General features: G+C 35.6%; 1 protein-coding gene across 21 annotated transcripts in view; it reads right to left on the bottom strand.

The window, feature by feature from the left end:
• ARB2A (ARB2 cotranscriptional regulator A) overlaps window positions 1–22,115 on the bottom strand; it is a 407,046-nt gene that overhangs the window by 160,734 nt on the left and 224,197 nt on the right. The gene's annotated exons all lie outside the window — the stretch shown is intronic.

The raw sequence follows: 22,115 nt of genomic DNA on the forward strand, positions 1-22,115 counted from the left end.
GTTGCATTCTTTTACCTCTTTTACAAGTTTTTGTTTTCAGGGATACTTACAGTTTTATCTTTAATTCAACTCTAGAATATCTGGTGGTTGTTACTGATGTAGATAGAAAGTGATATGAGATTTTCAACCCCATCCCAGAGCTCACCTATATTACTGGCTAAAGCACCCAAGAAAGAGAGAGAGAGCTAAGTTCTAAAGATTAAGAAATAAGACAACACTGTTAAGAAAAGCTTTCATTTTGGGAGATAAAAATTAAGAATTTTTAGACTTAACCCAGAACATTTCTATATGTGTTGATTTTGGGGATATCTGAATATATGTCCAGGGCCGAATTTTTCTTGTTACAGAAAAAGGCAAAGGTAAGTACGTCTACGCCTGTTGCATGAAAAAGATGCTGGATTAGAAGCAGAAAGACAGTAAAGCTAGGTTTATACACAGACCAACAGAGATAGTGATTAGGAGCTATTATTATCCCCATGAGTTTAAAAAAATAGAAAAAGGTCTGCAATTCATATACTCTATTATCAGCATTAACATGCCCACTGATTGCATTTGATTCCTTTACAGAATATCTCAGATAAAAGTTTAGAAATACGTGTACACAGACACCAACACAAAGATAAATTTTAAAATATGAGCTTTTAGGTTTAGTTTCTTAAAGCCTACATAAAAATGTTCAAATACAAATTTTCTTTTGCATCTGAGTTCTAAATAACTACGAACAAGAAGCTTTCTGTAAAGTGTTTAGAGGCAGAAAAAGAGTATAAAAGATCATTTCAAAGGAAGGTATTTTCTTAACATGAATATTTATTCTGATATCTAATAAGTATGTACCTCTTCATGCATACGGTATCTGTAAAGATCACTCAATAAGAGTTTCCACATACTTTATCATACACATGTATCAAATTTTTAATCAATAACTCTTATTATAATCAAAACATTTTTTTCAAGATGATAAAGCAAAACTACTACATTTTCAGGAATGATTAGATATTATTAAAAGTTAGAAAAAATAAAAAGGGCAAAAAACGAATACTAGTCTTTTGACATAATTTCTTTAGCCACAGGTATTTTAAATATCATCTAGACACACTCATTTTTTTGCCAATTGTGGTTAGTACTTGCTTATGAATCAATATATATTGTTCATTTATATTATCATGGCCCATGAGTCAGGGAGTATAAGAGGAAAGGTAGTAAATGATTATTTTATTCAGAAATTATATAATATTTTATTTATGTTTTATCCTTAGAAAGGTCTAACATTTTTGCCTAAAATCAAATGTTTTATTTAACTTATATTTTATATTTTATTATCTTTAAAAATCTGCAACTTTTATATATAGTGAGAGTTAAAAATCATAGCTACAATAAAAACTTAAGTCTGAAGCAACCAGAGATAAAATAATACCATAATGAATGACAGGAAATATACAAGCACATCTTTAATGATGAAATATCAAATTTTGCTCATTAAATAAACAAGAATACATTTTGAAATTTTATGAAGAGATATATCTTTAATATATAATTAATGATTAATTGTTTTTACTACAAAGTTACTGTGGTGTTATTAGAAATTCTTAGATTTACAATACGCTGCACTAGAAACGTGGTAACTTCTAGCAATTACCAATAAACATATGAAGCTTTATCAAAGGGAAATAGTTAAGAAGAGGACTGAAATCATTGTATCCTTCCTTCTATGATTCAAAAATTTTTATTCCTATATTTGAAAACTCACTAGCTTGAAAGCTTTTTATAAATTCCTTGTTTCCTCCTTATACGTGGGAAAAAGTAATGGATTTCACTGGACAACTTTGTACCAGCTATTTCACCATCTTTATGCTTACCAGGACCTTATAGCAAAACCCTCTAGTTTTCCCAGACATCTTTTAGAGTCTGAGCACAGCGAACATACTTTGGACTTAGAACTCCATATCCTCCCATGCAAGGAGGAGTCTGGAGAACTTTTCTACTCTTAGATCCTGGATTATTACTTGTGAAGTAGTAATAATAATTATACAACAACAGTAGACATTATACTACATCCTGGTAATTACACCAGAAGTCAATATCCTTTTTCCCCCTACCCAAAAGTGAATTATATTTCTTCAGCTGTGCCCATACATGAAGCTGATTACGTAGTATAAATTTAGGGGGAAGAAATACAGCAACTGTGACTGAATTATAGAGCAGAAAGGCTGGCCAGCTTAAGGGTGTACCTATACTTATTCACAGCTGCTCATGTCACTTGCATTCAGGGTTGTCACTCAAGTCTACAAGGGGTTTTCAGAGGATCTTCCGTAGCACCATACACTTGTTGGTTGTATGCAGTCAATGGTTCTTCAACATAGCTAAGCAAAAGCACTTTCCAGCATCTGAATTAGCTTGTTTGATCATGAGTTGCTGTGAAATACAGACCCTTCAGACTTCTGAGGTAAAAGAGCTCTCTTCTACTCATGAGATTATTTTACATCTAACAGGAGCTTAAGATATATACTCACTCATTCAGATATGCAAATTCAACCACCAGAGACAAGGAAATTATGCAAGATGATGCACATTTCATTTTAGCTGGAAAAAATGTGCAAACACTATACAATTCCACTTCAGAGAGCTTTACTTGGACCAAGTTGAGACGCACTGAACAAAAGTTGCAATGTAATATCCATGTCTCCACAGATTGGATTCAGTGTTCAAGAGCTGTGTTTAAGTACTTAAAGAGGTTTTCACATTTTAATACTTTTATAGGCCTTTTTCATAGGTATTTGCACAAAATTTTCCCAAACTACCAAATTTACAGTCAACCTTCAAAATATAATTATGTCACTATTTTATGAGTACTTTTTTCAACTTATATAATTCACATACAAATATGATTAACGTTTTGGACCTTTTAGTTAAGTTCCAATCATCCACAAATCTAATTTTTCCAATATAAGGCCTTATTTTCCAATATATGTTATTTACATCAATAATAATTCTGATTACCAACACTTCTACTTGCTGAGTAAATTTCATATAACTCATGTATATCCCTGATTAATGCTATAGCTTTTAAAGAACACCCTTAAGGGAGCAAATGACATCATCTAACAACTTGACGTGCTTATTGCTCTTATATAATAGACATTTAATTCATTCCAGGTTTAATTTTAAAGCATGAATTCTAGCACTTGTGAAGCAAACGAAACATGATTCCTAATATTTTACTATCAAAGTTTATAAAACAGAATTATTAAAAGAAGGCTTCTGTGGCTTGTGATATACTGAGTGATGCCACAGCAATACAACTGAGTGAAATAACTGATGTGATGTTTTTCTGTTCAATTTAATTTCTATGCTTTAACCATTTTGAGAAATAGTGACCTGTTTAATGAAAATAAAAGCATAGATGAAAATGTCCTGATTTGTAGTGAGTGTTACTAAATATGCTTTCTGAAACCATTAAGGGATTGTAGCAGAGTTTAATCACCAACAGCACAATAATCAAATTCAGCCACGACACATTTCTAAATCTTTGCCAAAAGTAAACCTTCTTATAAATTCACATAGGCTTGGATAAAACAGCAAGCTGGTCAGGAGGAGGATACTGCCCTGCATCAAGGTTTGTCTCACCAGTCCCTTACTAAAGATGTAGTAAATAGGTTGTGGGTAATGGACATTTTCTTGATAATTAGCTGTGTAGACAAATATGTTCTCTGGCAGACAATATAAATGTTGATTTAAGGACCAGCCAATAAAGAGTGTTAAACTGTAAAACAGTCACTGCTCAGTTTCTTACAGATTTGGTTGAAGACTGAATCCTAAAACTCAGGTTTCCACTGTCACCAAATAATGTGCAACTACATTATGATGTAATGAAATATATGTCACTCATACTTGATATGTAGCTGCTTAATAATTTTCACATTTGACAAGTGTATACTATTCAGATTAACATAACTAATAATGATCAGTAATAACATACAAGTCATTCTGGACCACTGTTTGATAGTGAAACTAATGAAGCTGCTTATTTTCTTAAACACATACAGCAATGCATTTCCACTGAAACTAAGGAATCTGTAAAGATAAGTGGTAACCTATCACAAACATTAGTAAAGTTTTTAGTTTATGTCTAGGTTTAAGGGATTATCTTTTTAAAGAAGATGGTTTTAGCTGGAAGAGAGATACACTGTTTTAAAAACAAAAATAGCACAAGATAAGTGGCATATACTCTGGCAATTTTCTTTAACACAGCTTTTTCAAATATAATCTAGTCTACAGTGCACTCAAACTGAAGAAACATCCAAATCAGGCAAGGAAAAAAAAAAAAAAAAGAGAGAGATACTTATCCTAGCAAAAAAGAGCCTACACTCAAAAGAACATCTGAATAAAATTGAGACATCTGCAGTCAAGTTTTACCTTCTCCCTAGAATGTTTTGAGATGAACTCAGTGTAACACTGTCTTCCAAGAAAAGACAAAGTGATCAATGCAAGAACACATCAGACTGCCTTGGACAGGCCAATCAATGCAAGAAAGAACCTTGCCCAGGGCCTTATGCAAATAGAAGCACGTCCTGCAACCTAGGGAGGGAACATGCGCAATAGATCAATTGGATCTGAAAAACCTTACAGCTATATCAGCTTCAGACAGTAAATATATACTGATGAATACCATACACTTCCCACGAATTCTTAAAATGTGTTATTTTTATGAGCTAGGGAGAACTCTTAAAATGGGTTATTTTTAAGAGTTAAAACTCTTTCTGGGATCTAGAGTGAAGTAAAGGGGAAAAAAGAATCACAGGAGAAACACCCAGCATTACTTTTAAGGTTTTGCAAATAAAGATTTCTTAAAACTTTCTGGCATAGCTGAATTCTGCTGACATTTCAGAAGGTCAGTTTTTTGTATGTTTGGTACGAAAGGGAAATAAAAATCCAGAAAAAAGGAATACTGTTCTTGAACAGGGAATAATTGAAAATGTCACGGGAGAAATAATTCAAGATATAAAATTAGAGTCATCATTCTCAGACTAAAACTCACCCAGTCACCAGAGAATATTCTCCATAGTGGCTAACCTACTGATATTTGGAGCAGTTTTTCTTTTAAAGTTAGTTATCTGTATGTCCAAAATCACTCTAAAATCTGATTAGAATATATAATAAGCTTAAGGGCTACTACACAAAGCTCTGTCCCTCTCAAATGGTCTTGAAGGCAAGTCAGATGCTTTATGAGGCTACATCAGAAACATTCAATTACCAGGTTTTCAAAGGACTACTTGAGTACAAAATTATTTCAAAACTTAAAAGAAGTTAAAAATTATATTTCAATCAGGAAAAATAATGGCAGGAAGTATAATAAAGACACTGCCAAGCAAATAAGAAAAATTCTGTAAATATCTACTAATATATGTACTTGAATTGTCTTCCACTTTGGAATTCTGGATTAAAATTTTTAGCTGCAGATGTATTTTCTATCAAGTATGTAGTGAATGCTTCTAATATTAAAAATAACATCATTTTTCTTTTAGCGATTGATATACAAACCTTCCCTGGAAAAATACTACATAAAAAAAGAAAATCAGACTTCTATTATAAAGTCCACTATTTAAAGCAGTTTATTTGACTGTTAAAAGGACAAAGATATCTTAAGACACTGGTTTATATAGCCAATGGAGAGAAATATGAGACTATAGAGGATAAACATAGCTTATTTTTTTTTCACATTTCTAGTGCTTTCTATACTGCTAAGTTTTAACTTCAGTTTATTTAATAAGATTTCTTTTCCTAAAGTTTAACAAAATCTGTCATTCGGTTGTTTGATCATCTTTACTGAGACCTAAACTTCTATAAAAATTTTAACTATTTACATGGAGAAAGCATAATATAAAATCAAAGCAATATAAAAATCTCGTTAACTTTTCAAGAATTAGGTATCAGGTGAAACACTTATAATAAATTGTAAAGGCATGAAGTATTAGGTTAATTATAGGTGCTTAAACATTTCCTTTTCCAATTTTAACTTCAAATATAAGAATTTTGAGTGGTCTGATATTCACAGTGAAATATAAACTCCAATTTATAGTAAGTAAAATACAGAGGACCAAGCAACCATAGTTTCATTTTGTTACAATATTTAAACTTATATTTTCTCTAATATATAGGAAAAATGTAGAAAAACAATTTTAGAGTATTATCAACTAATATTTGATATGTCTTAACAGTGTGATAGGCAGTGAATAATGAAATTCTATTCTTCCTGATATAAATCTGTACAATATGTGTGATTTTTGCTTTTAAAAGTATATCCTCAACTTTGTCAGGTAAGATATTTATCTTATCAAAGAAGTTTGTGCTTTGAAATAATTTCTTTAAATGGAAAGTTCCCTCATTAATTAAAAAATTCTAGTTTATTAGAAAAATATGTCATATATGTTTCACAAAACCCATCAGAGGGAATGTTTCATGGTAAATTCATTGATTCTGAGATGGGATTTCAATTGCAAACTGAATGAATTTTGATTCTGACTCCTCTTTGTTGTACAGCTTTGGACAAGTTCCTCAACTTTTCTGACTTCTTCATCTGCAAATAGGCCTAATAATACCTACCTAATAAATTTAAATGTAAGCTGTACAATGACTAGCTAAAATAATGCTTAATGAACAAATCTGTTTATATCCTAAACAAATGCTCTCTTCTGAATGGCAGTATGCATACTGGTCATGAGTGTGGGCTTTGGAGTTCCACAGTCTAGGTTTAAATTCTGGCTCCATCACTTACTGGCTGTGTGATCTTAGTTATAATTAATATTTTGCTGTTTCCTCATACATAACTGAGGATTATAATACTACTTCCATCATAAGGATTGCATGATTAATATTGATAAAGCACTTAAGACAATGTATGGTACTCGGCAGGTGCTACGTTATATAGCTAACATTTCCAGGTGTAACTTATTGATGTGGACAGTGTGAAGGAGCAAACACTGATAGCAGAGATTGTTCCAGTAAGACTTGAAAGGTCAATTCCATTTAGTCGGTATTAGAAGACAGCTGTCTACTTCCAGCATGGAAGAAGCAACAAAGAAGAGCCAACCAGAGGCTTGGCCAAGGAAACTCATCTGCTTTCCAGATTTTCATAGTGTTTTCGATTTTTCTGAATTGCCAGAACACCACATCAAAACATACTCAAAACTTAAAAATGATTTGGGGATTGCCTGTTATTTAAAATTTTCCACACCTTCTTTCCCCTTCATTAGTCTGGGTAATTAAGAATTGATTTAAACAGAAAGTCTGCTTGGAAGGCACAAAAAAGAATAAGCAGTAAAGAGGCTAGAGAATGAAAACTAAGTGATCGTGTAATTCAACAGAGAAATAAGAACTGAATCCTGAAATACATGGAAAACCAGGAGACTGTTTTACGGATAAGAGTCACCGTAGTTATAATCGTGTGTGCTCAGTTGCTTTGTTGGGTCCAACTCTTTGTGACCCTATGGACTGTAGCCCTCCAGGCAAGAATCCTGGAGTAGGTTGCCATTTCTTCCTCCAGGGGATCTTCCTGACCCAGGGATCAAGACCTCTCATGTCTCCTGCATTGGCAGGTGGATTCTTTAACCACTAGTGCCACCTGGGAAGCCCAATAGTATCATATAACATTTACACTGCACAGGAATTTGATGGAGGAGCTTACTGTGACAAAGTGAACGGTGCACTTAAAAAAAAAATTATTGGAGTATAGTTGCTTTACAATGTTGTGTCAGTTTCTGCTGTAAAGTGGAGAGGCCACAGTTTTAAAGGAAAAAAATATTTATTTATATGTTTCTCATCTGTAAAATGGGGATGATAACAGTGCTTATAAAGTTATAATGATTGAATGAGATAAAGCATATTTACATGAAGTACATGCTTAGGACAGTGCCTGGTACACAGTATCATTTAAGCATTAGTGTTGCTGCTGATGAACATAATGTCTCTGCATTCTGATTTGCAAGACATTCATAAATACTAGTTCCATTTAAAATACTCAATTTCAGTGACACTGTTATGAATTGTTAAGAATTGTTCTTGACCCAACAATGTCTATGGCTAGCTGACAGATAAAATGGATTCTATAATAGCAATGACAAGTTTCTATTAGAGGAATAGAGGTCTCTACCACAGCAATCAGAAATGAAAGTATCTGTTCTGCTTGAGAGTTTAGTGTAAGATCTTAGAGAAAACACAAGTGTTATCAAATATTAAGGTTTGTAATATGCTAATTGTGGGTTTCCCAGGTGGCACAGTGGTAGAATCCACTCGCCAAAGCAGGAGACCAGGAGATTCAGGAGGTGCAGGTTTGATCCCTGGGTTGGGAAGATCCACTGGAGTAGGAAACGGCAACTCACTCCCGTATTCTTACCTGGAAAATCCCATGGAGAGAAGAGTTTGGTGGGCTTCAGTCCATGGGATCTCAAAGAGTCAGACGCAATTAAGCCCACATACACAAAAATGTATCTAATGTATTACTACATATTTAATACTAGGACATAAATATGAATATATTTAACATTTTGATAGGTGTCCTAAAACGTGCAACAGAAAACAAAATTGAAAACTTAAGGCTGAGTCTGTAATAGTGTAGATCTGTAATAGTGGCAGAAACTATATTACTTTATTAATGGTACTGGAACTAGGAATCTTTTTCTGATGTAAATTCAGCAGTAATACAACAAAGACAACATAGGGTAGGGGTTTCATACCATTTTACTACAACGTATAGGACATCGCTTTACAGAGAAAGTCAAGGTTTCTTGGTTGTTAGCAAACAGCTACTGGATACTCTTAGAAATTGAATATTATAATTATAAAGAATCCCTTGATGCCTTTTAACTGGAAAGAAGTTAACATGGGAAAGTTCTATTGCAAGAGAAAGCTGAGTGTACTCAGTCTTTCTGTCTAATGCCTCTCTTCTAGGAAGATAAATTCAAGCTTTTCTTCTAATTCATATGTCTAATTAATGTAGTAAAGAAATTTGAAGATAAGATCCTAGAAATTAGATATCAAGATTTATGGATATTTAGACATAAGCTAAGCCTATTAGAAGCTAGGACACTTTTTAATCATTTGACTCAATTATTAAATTGTCACTATAATATTAATTAATGATTTTATTGTATTCTAATGCTCTTTAATAAACTTATGAGATTAATTCAAGTAAGGTATGGAAAACTAGGAAGAGATCTGAATACACTAATATAAACGTGCAAACTAATTCCTAGAGGATACAAGATTTAACTTGTTCAATTTAATCACAGGAAATGAAGTTTGGGGTTAGGGTTAAGTTTGGCTACTTCTCCTGATTTGAGATTTTAACATCTTCTTGATTTTCTACATTCACTGATCAATTTTCATTAATGGTCTAAGTGTCCAAAACTTCAGGGTCACAAACTGTACCTCCTAGACACTGAAACACACTTGCTCTAAATGTCCTTGCTGGTCTCCCATCCACCTTGCTTTGCTCCACTGTGTGGCTCTCTATACAAATGCCCAGATGCCACTTTCTTCTGACCCAACAGCACCATCTGAGATCTGCTTCTGACAACTTATCTATATATAAATCTAGGATCAAAAACAATTTACTGAGCATTATTACAAGTTCAGCTGGGTTAGGCAGCATACTAAGAACCAGAGAAGACAGAGGATTTGTTATTTATCCTCTGCCATTAATTAAGAAAAGGATTCTGAGGTGACTTAAAGCAAAAGATAAGTATAAATTAAGACACTGAGTAAGAGGTTAAGGCTGAGAGTAACTAATAAACTGGGAAATTAACCGTAGTGCTGGGTTTACAGGAGACAAAGGTAAAAAAGCATTATAGACTTTTTAATTTTCTGGCAAAAAGAGTTTATCACTTTATGAACAGAAACAATTCTTATTTAAGACAAATTTACTGCATGGATCTTTATATTGGGGAAGTTAACACAACCACCTCTTGGCTAAAATTTCACTTCACAGTTATGTTACGATACTATTCTTTTTGTTTAATTGTGTTTCCTAGTTAGAATTTAGGGCTTCCCAGGTGGTGGAGTTGGAGAAGGAAAGGGCAACCCACTCCAGTGTTCTTGCCTGGAGAATCCCAGGGACGGGGGAGCCTGGTGGGCTGCTCTCTCTGGGGTCGCACAGAGTCGGACACGACTGAAGCGACTTAGCAGCAGCAGCAGCAGCAGGTGGTGGAGTGGTAAAGAATTTGCCTGTCAATACAGGAGACACAGGATCAATCCCTGGGTTGGGAACATCCCCTTGAGGAGGAAATGGCAACCCACTCCAGTATCCTTGCTTGAAAAATCACACAGAGGAGCCTGGTGGCTACAGTCCACAGCGTTGCAAAGAATCAGACGTGACTGAGCATACAAGTGCGCATGCGTGCACTTAGAATATAACTTTCCTGAAGCTAGGGATCATGGGTGCTGATCTGTTTCCCAGTACTTGTACAGAGTGGGATTTCGACTGAATAAATGAATGAATATCTGTGATAGTTTTCTGAACCATTTCTTATTTTGAGGGCATAATATCCAATCTTAACTCCAATAAATAACTTTTATAAAGTCAAACTTCAGAAGCGCAGGGCTTTATTGGGATCTAAATTCATTCAATGAAAAAGTGTGGAAAATTTACAACAGAAAATATGAAGTGAGAAAAAATATATATTTATATACTTTTTAATATATATGTTAAAAGTCCCAACTCTAAAAGTGAAGATCACAGGAGCTTAGAGGAGTAGTATCACTTTGTTTCCTGGGACCCAAAGAAAGCTTTAGACCCCCAGGGTGATCATTTCACAGTCTAAGAGCAGGAAAAATGTACCTCTTCCGACCCCCAAGTCTTTTATTGCCACAGAAACCTGATAACCAGTCTACCAGGGATAAGTCTTAGGTGTCCACCTGAACTTAGAACGAAATACTCTACTTGATCTCATTCTGACTTGTTATATAAACTGAACTGCTGCCTTGATTCATCATTTCATTGTCCTGATTTTTCTGCCTACTAGACCCTCTTTCTTTTTCAAGGGAAGACCCTGTTTCTAAATCCCCAGCCAATGGTTGAAGCCTTAAACTTTGGTTGCTTTATTCACCCTGTCCCCAGTGTTGAATCATCTTTTTTCCTTCCTTCTCTATAAGGCAAAGAGGTGGAGTTTGGCCGTGGAGAAGAGGTAGTCTTAGAACCAACGACGACATTCTGTTTGCTCAGTTCTCACCCAATGCCTTGATTTTCTGCTCCCTGCAACCAGATTATGCCCCCTGATTCAAACCTGTGCTCACCCTGCTCTACAGATCCCTCCCTAGTGATGGTTCAACTGCTGCTCCCTCCAAATTCAAGTTCTCCAGCTGAACTGGCTCTTCTTGAACCCATCTTGAACTCTAGTAATGAGCCTTTGTCCACAGCTGGCTTCCATCTTGTTCTCGCAAGCTTTACTCTAACATTAATCTAGTATGCTTCAAGTCTGAGTCTACTTGACTTGCCTGTGTTAATCTGAATAAATTATTCAACAAAAATTGAGGTCTAACTTCTAAGACAGATGTTAAATGGTTTTGATTTGAACATTTTTTCTTCTAAGAGCTCATTTCAATTTGTGGTGTCAAATCAGAGGTGTCACTGTGGTTGGGAATCTCATATGGGGGAGTGCTTACACAGAGTGATCATCATAAAGCTATAACAAGGGTAAAAACAGCTCCATTATTAAGTGAAATGTGTCTTTCTATAATCCCTCTTATAAAAGACTTACAATAGTCAATCATGCTCTCATCTCTGTAGTAAAATACAAAATCTCTCATTAAGATCTTTTATAAAACCAATGGAAAAAGAAATGTTTCTTATAGAAAGACTTAGTCTAACAAATTAATATGTCAGTTTTTCTGGGTTCTACTCAACATGTTATTGTACTGATTTTAGCAGACAGTGATTTCCTGGCAGCCTTTGTTGAATGAAGCAATACAATGCCCAATCTCTGAGTGGCACAGACACAAGGCAGTAAGACCTGGATGCAGTCCATCTATATGGATATTGAAAAACCTCCTCCAAAGGTAATTCTGATGGGGTAACAAGGATCCTTTACTCTACAAAAGGATTCTATCAAGATTAGTGAAAATTTTCTCCATTTCTGCCTTCTAAACAACCTGATCTTCCTGTGAATGAGAGATATTAAAGAGCACATTCAGTCCTTAGTAGAAATGATCTATCAAGGGTGGAAGTAATCACAAGTAACATCATACTTAATGATGAAAAAAAAATGATTTCCCTTTAAGATCAGGAACAAAAGGATGCCCACTCTAGTTACTTCTACTAACACTATACTGGCAGGCCAATTAGGCAAAAAACAAACAAACATCTAAATTTGAAAGGAAAAAGTAAGGCTATTTTCATTCACAGGTTATATGATCTTGAACACAGAAAACCCTAAGGAATTCACACACACACACACACACACACACACACACACACACACACACAATTAGAATTAACAAATGAATTCAGTAAGGTTGTAGGATACAAGATGAAGACATGAAATGAATTGTGTTTCTATTTCCTGGCGATAAGCAATCTGAAAATAAAATCAAAAAAACAATTGCACTTACAATAGTGAAAGTGTCAGTCACTCAGCCGTGTCTGGCTCTTTGGGATGGCATAGACTGTACTCTGCCAGACTCCTCTGCCCATGGAATTCTCCAGAATACTGGAGTGAGATCAAACGCAGGTCTCCTGCATTGACAGGAGGATTCCTTACTATCTGAGTCACCAGGGAAGTCCCAAAAGGATTATGCTGGACTCCTACTTCACACAATGAAAAAAAAACTAACTCAAGTGACAAAAACAAAAACTAGATAAATTGGACTTCATCAAAATAAAACACTTCTGTATGTCAAACATCATCATTCAGTTCAGTTCAGTTCAGTCGCTCAGTCGTGTCCAACTCTTTGTGACCCCATGAATCGCAGCACGCCAGGCCTCCCTGTCCATCACCAACTCCAGGAGTTTACTCAGACTCGCATCCATCGAGTCAGTGATGCCATCCAGCCATCTCATCCTCGGTCGTCTCCTTCTTCTCCTGCCCCCAATCCCTCCCAGCATCAAAGTCTTTTCCAAAGAGGCAACTCTTCACATGAGGTGGCCAAAGTACTGGAGTTTCAGCTGTAGCATCATTCCTTCCAAAGAAATCCCAGGGTTGATCTCCTTCAGAATGGACTGGTTGGATCTCCTTGCAGTCCAGGGGACTCTCAAGAGTCTTCTCCAACACCACAGTTCAAAAGGATCAATTCTTCGGTGCTCAGCCTTCTTCACAGTCCAACTCTCACATCCATACATGACTACTGGAAAAACCATAGCCTTGACTAGACGGACCTTAGTTGGCAAAGATCATCATTAAGAAACTGAAAATAAAACCCACAGAATGAGAGAAAATATTTCAAATCACGTACCTGTTATCCACTGGAATCATGTGTCCACAATATTTAAAGAACTCTTATGACTCAAGAGTAAAATGATAACATAATTAAAAAATGGACAAAATATTTTAACTGATCATTTCTCCGAAACAGACATACAAATGGCCAATACCACATCGAAAGATGCTCAAAGTCATCAATCATAGAGAAAAGCAAATAAAAGCTGCAAGATACCATTTCACCCCAACTAGTACTGCAAAAGTAAAAAAGACAGACAATATATGAGTGTTAGCGGGTATGGAGAAACTGGAACCCTCCTATATTGCTGGTGGGATTCTAAGTATGTGAGTGATGGCCAATGAGTATGGAATTTCTTTTGGGGTGACAAAATGTTCTAAAAATTACATAGTGAAGGTATAAACTGCTGAATTGCATACTTCAAAAATGAATTTCTTGGTATGTGAATTATGTCTCAGTAAACCTCAGGAAATCTCAATTATGTCTCAATACAGATATGAGATTGTATCTCAAAATTTTTTTAAAGTTAAATATGGAAATAAGCAAAAGTAAGCTGATTACTAAATAAAAAGTAATCCTAGACTCACGACAGGATAAAGTAGAGAGTTTCCCAGACTTATTTCAGACACTGCCTTATACTATTACGAGAAGACAGAAAGAATTTGCCTGCCAATACAGCAGATGCAGGTTTGATTCCTGGGTCAGGAAGATCTCCTGGGGAAGGAAATGGCAACCCACTCCAGGACTCTTGCCTGGAGTAAAAATCCCATGGACAAAGGAATCTGGTGGGTAACTAAAGTCCGTGGGGCCGCAGAAGAGTCAGAAATGATTTAGCAACTAAGCAACAACAACAAAGACGATAACTTAGTTTAATAACTTTCCTTTTTGATTGAGAAGACTATACTTTGAAGAATGCGTTACAGAGAGGCAGCTTTTTTGGTCAACCTGTGGTTTGGGTATACCAGCAGAGAGGAAACTGTATAAGAAACTCCAGGAACAAAAGGGGTAATGTTGTCTAATGTGAAAGAACTGATTAGGCAGAATTCCCAAATTAACCAATATTCAAATGGAGGGTAGGAAGAATGAATAAGTTTAATTAGTAAGAGAGTTATTGTTAAGGCTTAAACTCTATAAAATAGTCAATTAACTGTGCAGGTATTCAAGACTTCATATGTTGTTATATATTCTTCCCAAACGTGTGATGGGGGGAATAAAAGCTTTGTTAGGTTCTTTATTCTCAAGCTGTTTCCAGATGATTTGGGCAAGATTTACAGATCAAAGATAATTTAAAAACAAAACTAATTAGTAAAGATTAAATTGTAAAAGATACAAATATTATAGAAAAAAGGGGGGGTTAATTGAGAATACTTTTTGAAAAATCTGGTAAGGAGGAAAATTCTTTCACTTGGGAGGGGGAAATGGCATTAGCAAAAATGAGAATAAGCATATACTAGGGTCCTTTATGGAGAAGGAAATGGCAACCCACTCCAGTGTTCTTGCCTGGAGAATCTCGGGGATGGCAGAGCCTGGTGGGCTGCCATCTCTGGGGTCGCACAGGGTCACACACGACTGAAGCGACTTAGCAGCAGCAGCAGCAGCAGCAGCAGGGTCCTTTAGGAAAGGCAGAGGAACCAGAGATCAAATCGCCAACATCTGCTGGATCATGGAAAAAGCAAGAGAATTCCAGAAAAACATCTATTTCTGCTTTATTGACTAGGCCAAAGCCTTTGACTGAGTGGATCACAATAAACTGTGGAACATTCTGAAAGAGATGGGAATACCAGACCACCTGACCTGCCTCTTGAGAAACCTATATGCAGGTCAGGAAGCAACAGTTAGAACTGGACATGGAACAACAGACTGGTTCCAAATAGGAGAAGGAGTACGTCAAGGCTGTATATGGTCACCCTGCTTATTTAACTTCTATGCAGAGTACATCATGAGAAACGCTGGGCTGGAAGAAGCACAAGCTGGAATCAAGATTGCTGGGAGAAATATCAATCACCTCAGATATGCAGATGACACTACCCTTTCAGCAGAAAGTGAAGAGGAACTAAAAAGCCTCTGGATGAAAGTGAAAGAGGAGAGTGAAAAAGTTGGCTTAAAGCTCAACATTCAGAAAACAAAGATCATGGCACCTGGTCCCATCACTTCATGGGAAATAGATGGGGAAACAGTGAAAACAGTGTCAGACTTTATTTTTTATGGGCTCCAAAATCACTGCAGATGATGATTGCAGCCATGAAATTAAAAGACGCTTACTTCTTGGAAGGAAAGTTATGACCAACCTAGAGAGCATATTCAAAAGCAGAGACATTACTTTGCCAACAAAGGTCCGTCTAGTCAAAGCTATGGTTTATCCAGTGGTCATGCATGGATGTGAGAGTTGGAGTGTGAAGAAAGCTGAGCACTGAAGAACTGATGCTTTTGAACTGTGGTGTTGTAGAAGACTCTTGAGAGTCCACCGGACTGTAAGGAGATAGATCCAACCAGTCCATCCTGAAGGAGATCAGTCCTGGGTGTTCATTGGAAGGACTGATGCTGAGGCTGAAACGCCAATACTTTGGCCACCTGATGCGAAGAGTCGCCTCATTGGAAAAGACTCTGATGCTGGGAGGGATTGGGGTCAGGAGGAGAAGGGGATGACAGAGGATGAGATGGCTGGATGGCATCACCAACTCGATGGACCTGAGTCTGAGTAAACTCCGGAAGTTGGTGATGGACAGGGAGGCCTAGCGTGCTGTGATTCATGGCGTCGCAAAGAGTCAGACACAACTGAGCGACTGAACTGAACTGAGGGTCCTTTAGACTCATGTTTAATGAACAATGATTTAATTCCTAATAACCAGGAATTTCGGAGAAGGCAACGGCAGCCCACTCCAGTGTTCTTGCCTGGAGAATCCCAGGGATGGGAGAGCCTGGTGTGCTGCCGTCTATGGGGTCATACAGAGTCGGACACAACTGAAGTGACTTAGCAGCAGCAGCAGCAGCAACCAGGAATTTTGCAATTTAACCCTCAAACTCTGCTTATACAAAGTGGGTACTTACAGAGAAGGACACACATAAAGGATTTGACCCAACTTATAATTTGCAGGTATCGGAACTAGGATTCAAGCCCAGGTCATCTTCATTTGCTTTCTGTTCTTCCACTACATTGAACTTGGAGGCCCGGGGTAGAGGCACAGAGAGATGAAACAATGGTAATAAGAAATTAGACTAGAACTGAAAGTTGCTACTGGGAAAAATACAGCTGGAAAGAGATAATCAGATTACACAGAAGGTGTTAAAGTGACAGAGAAGATAGGTGAGGTGCGACAATAGGGAGGCAATATGATTCTGGAGGGCTTCCCTGGTGGCTCAGACAGTAAAGTGTCCACCTGGAATGTGGGAGACCTGGGTTTGACCTCTGGGTCCGGAAGATCCCCTGGGAAAGGGAATGGCAACCCACTCCAGTTTACTTGCCTGGAGAATCCCACGGACAGAGGTCGTGCAGAGTTGGACACGACTGAGCGACTTCACTTTCTTTCTTACTACGATTCTGGAATGCTTTGGTAGAAAGGGGGTTTCAATAATATCAGGTATACAGGATGGAATGGAGAGAAAAGAGAGCCGGTAGAAAAGTAGGTATGAGTGTAGTGATACTGCTGTGAAATGATGACTTAACAACAGTGGGCACATAACAGAAGACATGATCAATATTCCAGAGAGAAAAGAATAAACCCGACAAAATGTATTGGTTGGTTAGTTATGGGACAAAGGAGAAGAGTTAATACAAAAATTGACAAATTGAGCCATTCTTTCCAACAGTTAGACCTCCTAATACTTATTGAAAATCATTTGAGTAGAAGGTAAATCAAATCTCAATACAGAGGTAACTACTGTGAAGCTTAACAAATCACATCTGTATATGAAACTCTCTCCTTTGGTATCTCATTTATTCTATTAGCCATAATTATTAAATATCCAGTATATACAAATATTTTCCCCAATATCTATATATGAGCATAATCACTGTTCATTACTTGTTCTTTATTGTGCTTCGTCTCCCTTCACATCCACTTCAACATGCTTCTGGAGGAGTACACTGGGAAAGATCTTATTCCCTCTTTGTTTTAATTCAGCTTTCCAGATCCGATGTCTTTAAGTCACGGAGAATTTGTTTCCTTAACATCTGACGTGTGCTTCTCCCTTACTGGTCATCTATGTTCATAAAGCCTTTCACTGGATCTTACTTAGGCTCTTGCAACTAACTCCTAAAATTACTGTCATCAACAATCAATCGAAAGACAGTATCTACACTGTATGCAAAGAATTAAACAAAACTGAATACAGGAGGCAGAAATGATAGACCCTCTGGTTTCTCTCTGAGGAGCCTACAAAAATAGGAAAACTAAATTGTTTTCACATGAAACTAGAGAAATAAGACAGAGGTTCCATACACAAGTTGCAATCATCCCATGCATTAGCATGCTACTTGTATAATGCAGGCAGTCAATGCAGAAATTCAAGTTATATTACAAACGGTGATTTGTTTTTACTGAATTATTTACATTTTAAAGTTGAAAGGTTTTTAAGAAGTATTTTTGGCCTGAGTTGTTTTGACACTCTAATGGCTCAATTTTTCTTTGTTTATAAGCCAGTATTCTACCTCTCCTCAATTCTTGATCCCAAGCAGCCCATATTTTAGGTATTTCCATTGATCACATTAAGCAGATATGCTACCTGTATCCAATTTACTTTGTTCTTTGTAGATAGAATATAAACAATGCTTCTTTAAAGTCATAGTTAATGCATGTCACTAAAGGCAAAAACTAATTCTTTTAGTCCTGTTCCTTTTTCTTTTCAGTGTAAATCCAAATTATGCTCTAGACAATTTTTTAAAGATCAGCTCTTACGACTAGACTGAGGTTGAGTGTCCGCACACAACTTAGTCCAAAAAATAGTCCTCCATCAGCTGCTGAAGGTCAGCTTAGGCTGCCTAGAGGCTAGAGAGCCCAGCATGGAACAATGGCAGGAAAATAGAGTTCCCTTCATTCCTTAATTCACATGCAAGTGAGGTGCCAATCAAGTGCTGACAAGCATGGAGAAACCAAAATCAAAAGTGGGTAGAGATACACGTTCAAAAGGGGCAGTTTTCACACATTTCTAAGAGATGTTTTTAATGGTGGTTGTGAACATACCACTAATGATGTGGAAAAGGATAGAAAAGCAATAAGAAAAATACTAATTTTATATCAACTGAGAGGATGCAATAAGCTAATGAAACACATTTGCTAAAATGGTTTAATGTGTTTTCTAAAAATAGCAGTGATTTCACTTTGACTAAGGAAAGAAATCTGAATGCAAATTGATGTATAGAGCACTGCAAACAGGGAAGGTGAGTTAAAATTCGAAACTGGGCACTGACAAGGAAGCTGACTCATTTCCCAATAAAAAATAGTTTACGCTGGCCTGATTTTGTCAAACTAACCATTATCTACAAAGACAAGAGCCAAATACTGAAATGACTGAGTATGGAGGCAATGCAATCACTTCACAAAGTGGTTGGTGAAAGGGATGACAAAGCTTAAAAACTGGCACTGTTTTTTTAATGACACTTTATTTCTAACAAATGAGTTTAAACTTTTAAAAACGACTGTAAGGCAAATGTAAGCTGCATTAGTTGTAGGTGTTTTTCTAAAAGAATTTGGTAAGTTGTTGATTATGACTACTATTTCTATCTATGACTTATAAAGCAAAATTTATTAGAAATTGAAGGCTTTGACAGTGATGATTTAATAAGAGTAACTTTATGTTATTGCTGTTTATTAGTGTTATTTTAAATACACAGAAAAATAACATAGGATAGACACGTCATTTTTAAAATTCATTATCAATTCATAAAATAAACAGTTCTTTCCTTTTACTTTAAAGACTGAGTGTGAGGATTGCTACCAGAGCTGTCTTATCAATATCTATTTTTACTAGGATTGCAGAAAGTTTAGAGAATTAGAAACTTGAGATGTTACCATATGATGGGAATAAAGGAAGTGAAAGGCATATTTTTAGAATCATCTTTTTCATTGGTTTTGAAAATGAATCTCTTAACTATCTCCTGGATTCTTTAGGCGAATTCTGCACTTCAAGATAGGGTATAATGATAAATTAGGTTCTCAGTTTTAAAAAACAACAATTAGCAAAATATGAAAGGTCTACAACTATTTTGTACTTTATATTTAAAAGTAATTTTTCAGATACCTATTAGTAGTACCTTTAATTTTAAACTCTAATTACACAGAATTTAATAAATGATAAGATATATCTTAGCTCAGGTCCTGACTAGCAAGTACTATTCAAACAATAATCACTAAAAGTAATTACATGTAATATCAAAACTGTAGTAGTCACACAGTTCATATTTAAAAGAAATTTTCTTAAAATTCATTATCCAAAAAAGAATGTGAACTTGAATGAGGATGGTAGGAAAATAAGCTCCATGGATTGAAACGTGATGCTACAAACTAGGGACATTCCATCCATAAGAGGGGGTGTGTGCGTGTGTATATGTGTGTGTGTACAGAATCTTGAATCAGGGATACAATTTTCTGATAATTTTTTTTACAAAATTAAACTTTACTGAAATCCAAACGATTTACTGTCCGATGTGTAAAATGTACTACTGAAACAAAAAACTAAACCATAATTTAAGATGTTCACAATCAACTTTTTTGTAAAGTTAATATTAAATATTTCAATCATTGTAAAACAATTTCATATAATACATTTATGTTGAAAAATACTGGGAGGCTGAATATTGTCAACATTTTAAACACCATGAGTTTTCTTCTAAGAATAACCGGGAGACCAGGAAAGAATGTGATTCAGTGTTAGGCAAAAATAAAACGTTTACACATATTTCAATTTTTTGTGTAATATCAATGCTATCTTTCAAAAGTTCTTGAAATTAAGTAGAAACACAATGGCCTTAAATGTATTCATCAAGCTTTGTAAAAAATTTATGTAAAACTAAGTTATTTATTTAGAGGAATTCTTTTCAGTAAGTCACAAACTATTTTTTCTTTAGCTTCCACCATCTATATGCCTTTTTTGCATACCTCTATCAAAGTTACTTGACAATAAGTAGCAAATATCTGAGGCTAACATAATCGAAACATAAACAAGGTATATCACATTAAATAGACTTCTCAGTCCTGGTGTTGCCTGACAGATATGCGCTGTGCCAGTGGTTATATTATATTCCTCCTCCCATGCATGCACCTCCTGCAGAGACAGCAGACTACAGAAGCTGACCCTTACTGAGACCATCTTGTCTCTCTGACAAAGCTCCTTTTTAACTTCTTACTTACTGGTTACTTCCTGTGATGGAGAAAAACTTTAGCTCAGCTTGTGATAATTTCACAGGCCCTGAGGACCCTGACCCTAATAGCCTCAAGGTCAGAAGTCAAGTCTTGTTCTGAAACATCTGTGTGCTTTATATTAAAGTGGAACAAAAGTGCAGAAATATCCACCAGTGTGTGACAAGAAGGACAGGCAAAATAAGACTGACACATGGGTCATCTGTTACTCTGGCATCCTAAGTTTATTTTTAAAACTGTCCAAAATTCACTTAAATTCCAAATTTGATGTTAACTGTCTTAAGCTAAATCAGGAAAATGTATGTTTCACGGAAGTTTTAAATTTGAACAGTCTTGCAGGCCTTCAGACATATTCGAAGCTATTCTATAAAGTCATGAAATTTCATGTTTTATGTGTAACTTAATGACTTACAGGAAGAAAACATAAGGCACCTAATACATCAGCTATAAATGCATTTATATATATCTGAATGATTAAAAGAACTATTTGAAAGCCAACATTCACATTTTAAAAAGGATGTCATAATTCGTATGTTAGAGAATGATCCTAAGATATCCATTTTGTAGTAAACAGATTCAGCAGAACTAAAAGCACTTGAATATAATTTCTAAACATGAAATCAATTTAAGAAATGAATGATTTCAGTTATTTATAGATCTTAAGAGAGCACAGTATTTGTAAATTTAGGTCAGTTAAAGTATTCTCAGGTGTCACCACTATTTTTTTATCTAAATCACATGGGTAAGCAGTAAGGCATGGGGAAGTTGAAAAGACCACAGATATATAATTTCCACGATGAAGAACAATACATGGCAAAGTTTAGAAACATTAAAAATTAGACCACCAATGCTATGCTGGCTTTTAATGTCCACTTAAGGCTATATGGATTTAAAATTATCAAATGCACTTTATCAGATAAGTCATTTTATTACAGCAATGGTACTTTCCAGTGACATAAGGGGTAATGAACATGGAGCACATTTTTAGGACTGATTATACTTCAGTAATTATTCAGACCTGCACAAACTATGATAATCGTAATACTGTGGTAGAACAGACACCAAATTCAGAAATCTTGGTAATTTTTCTATTATGTACACATATCTTAACTGCAAGAATTGGATTATTTTGAAATGCAGAGATTTTTATGACTAAGCATGGAGTTGCCCTTAACAGTAGATTAACAGAATCTTTCTTATAGTTTTAATACTAATTATATGGATTTTGATCAAGTACTAATTTATAGAGATAGTATAGTCATTAAAGAGTCTCTAGAAATTTTAAACACTTTACAGATAATAGTGCTTCAACGATATACACATACACAGGAATCA

Source organism: Ovis aries, chromosome 5 (assembly GCF_016772045.2).
Source record: "Ovis aries strain OAR_USU_Benz2616 breed Rambouillet chromosome 5, ARS-UI_Ramb_v3.0, whole genome shotgun sequence".
NCBI classification, from domain to species: domain Eukaryota; kingdom Metazoa; phylum Chordata; class Mammalia; order Artiodactyla; family Bovidae; genus Ovis; species Ovis aries.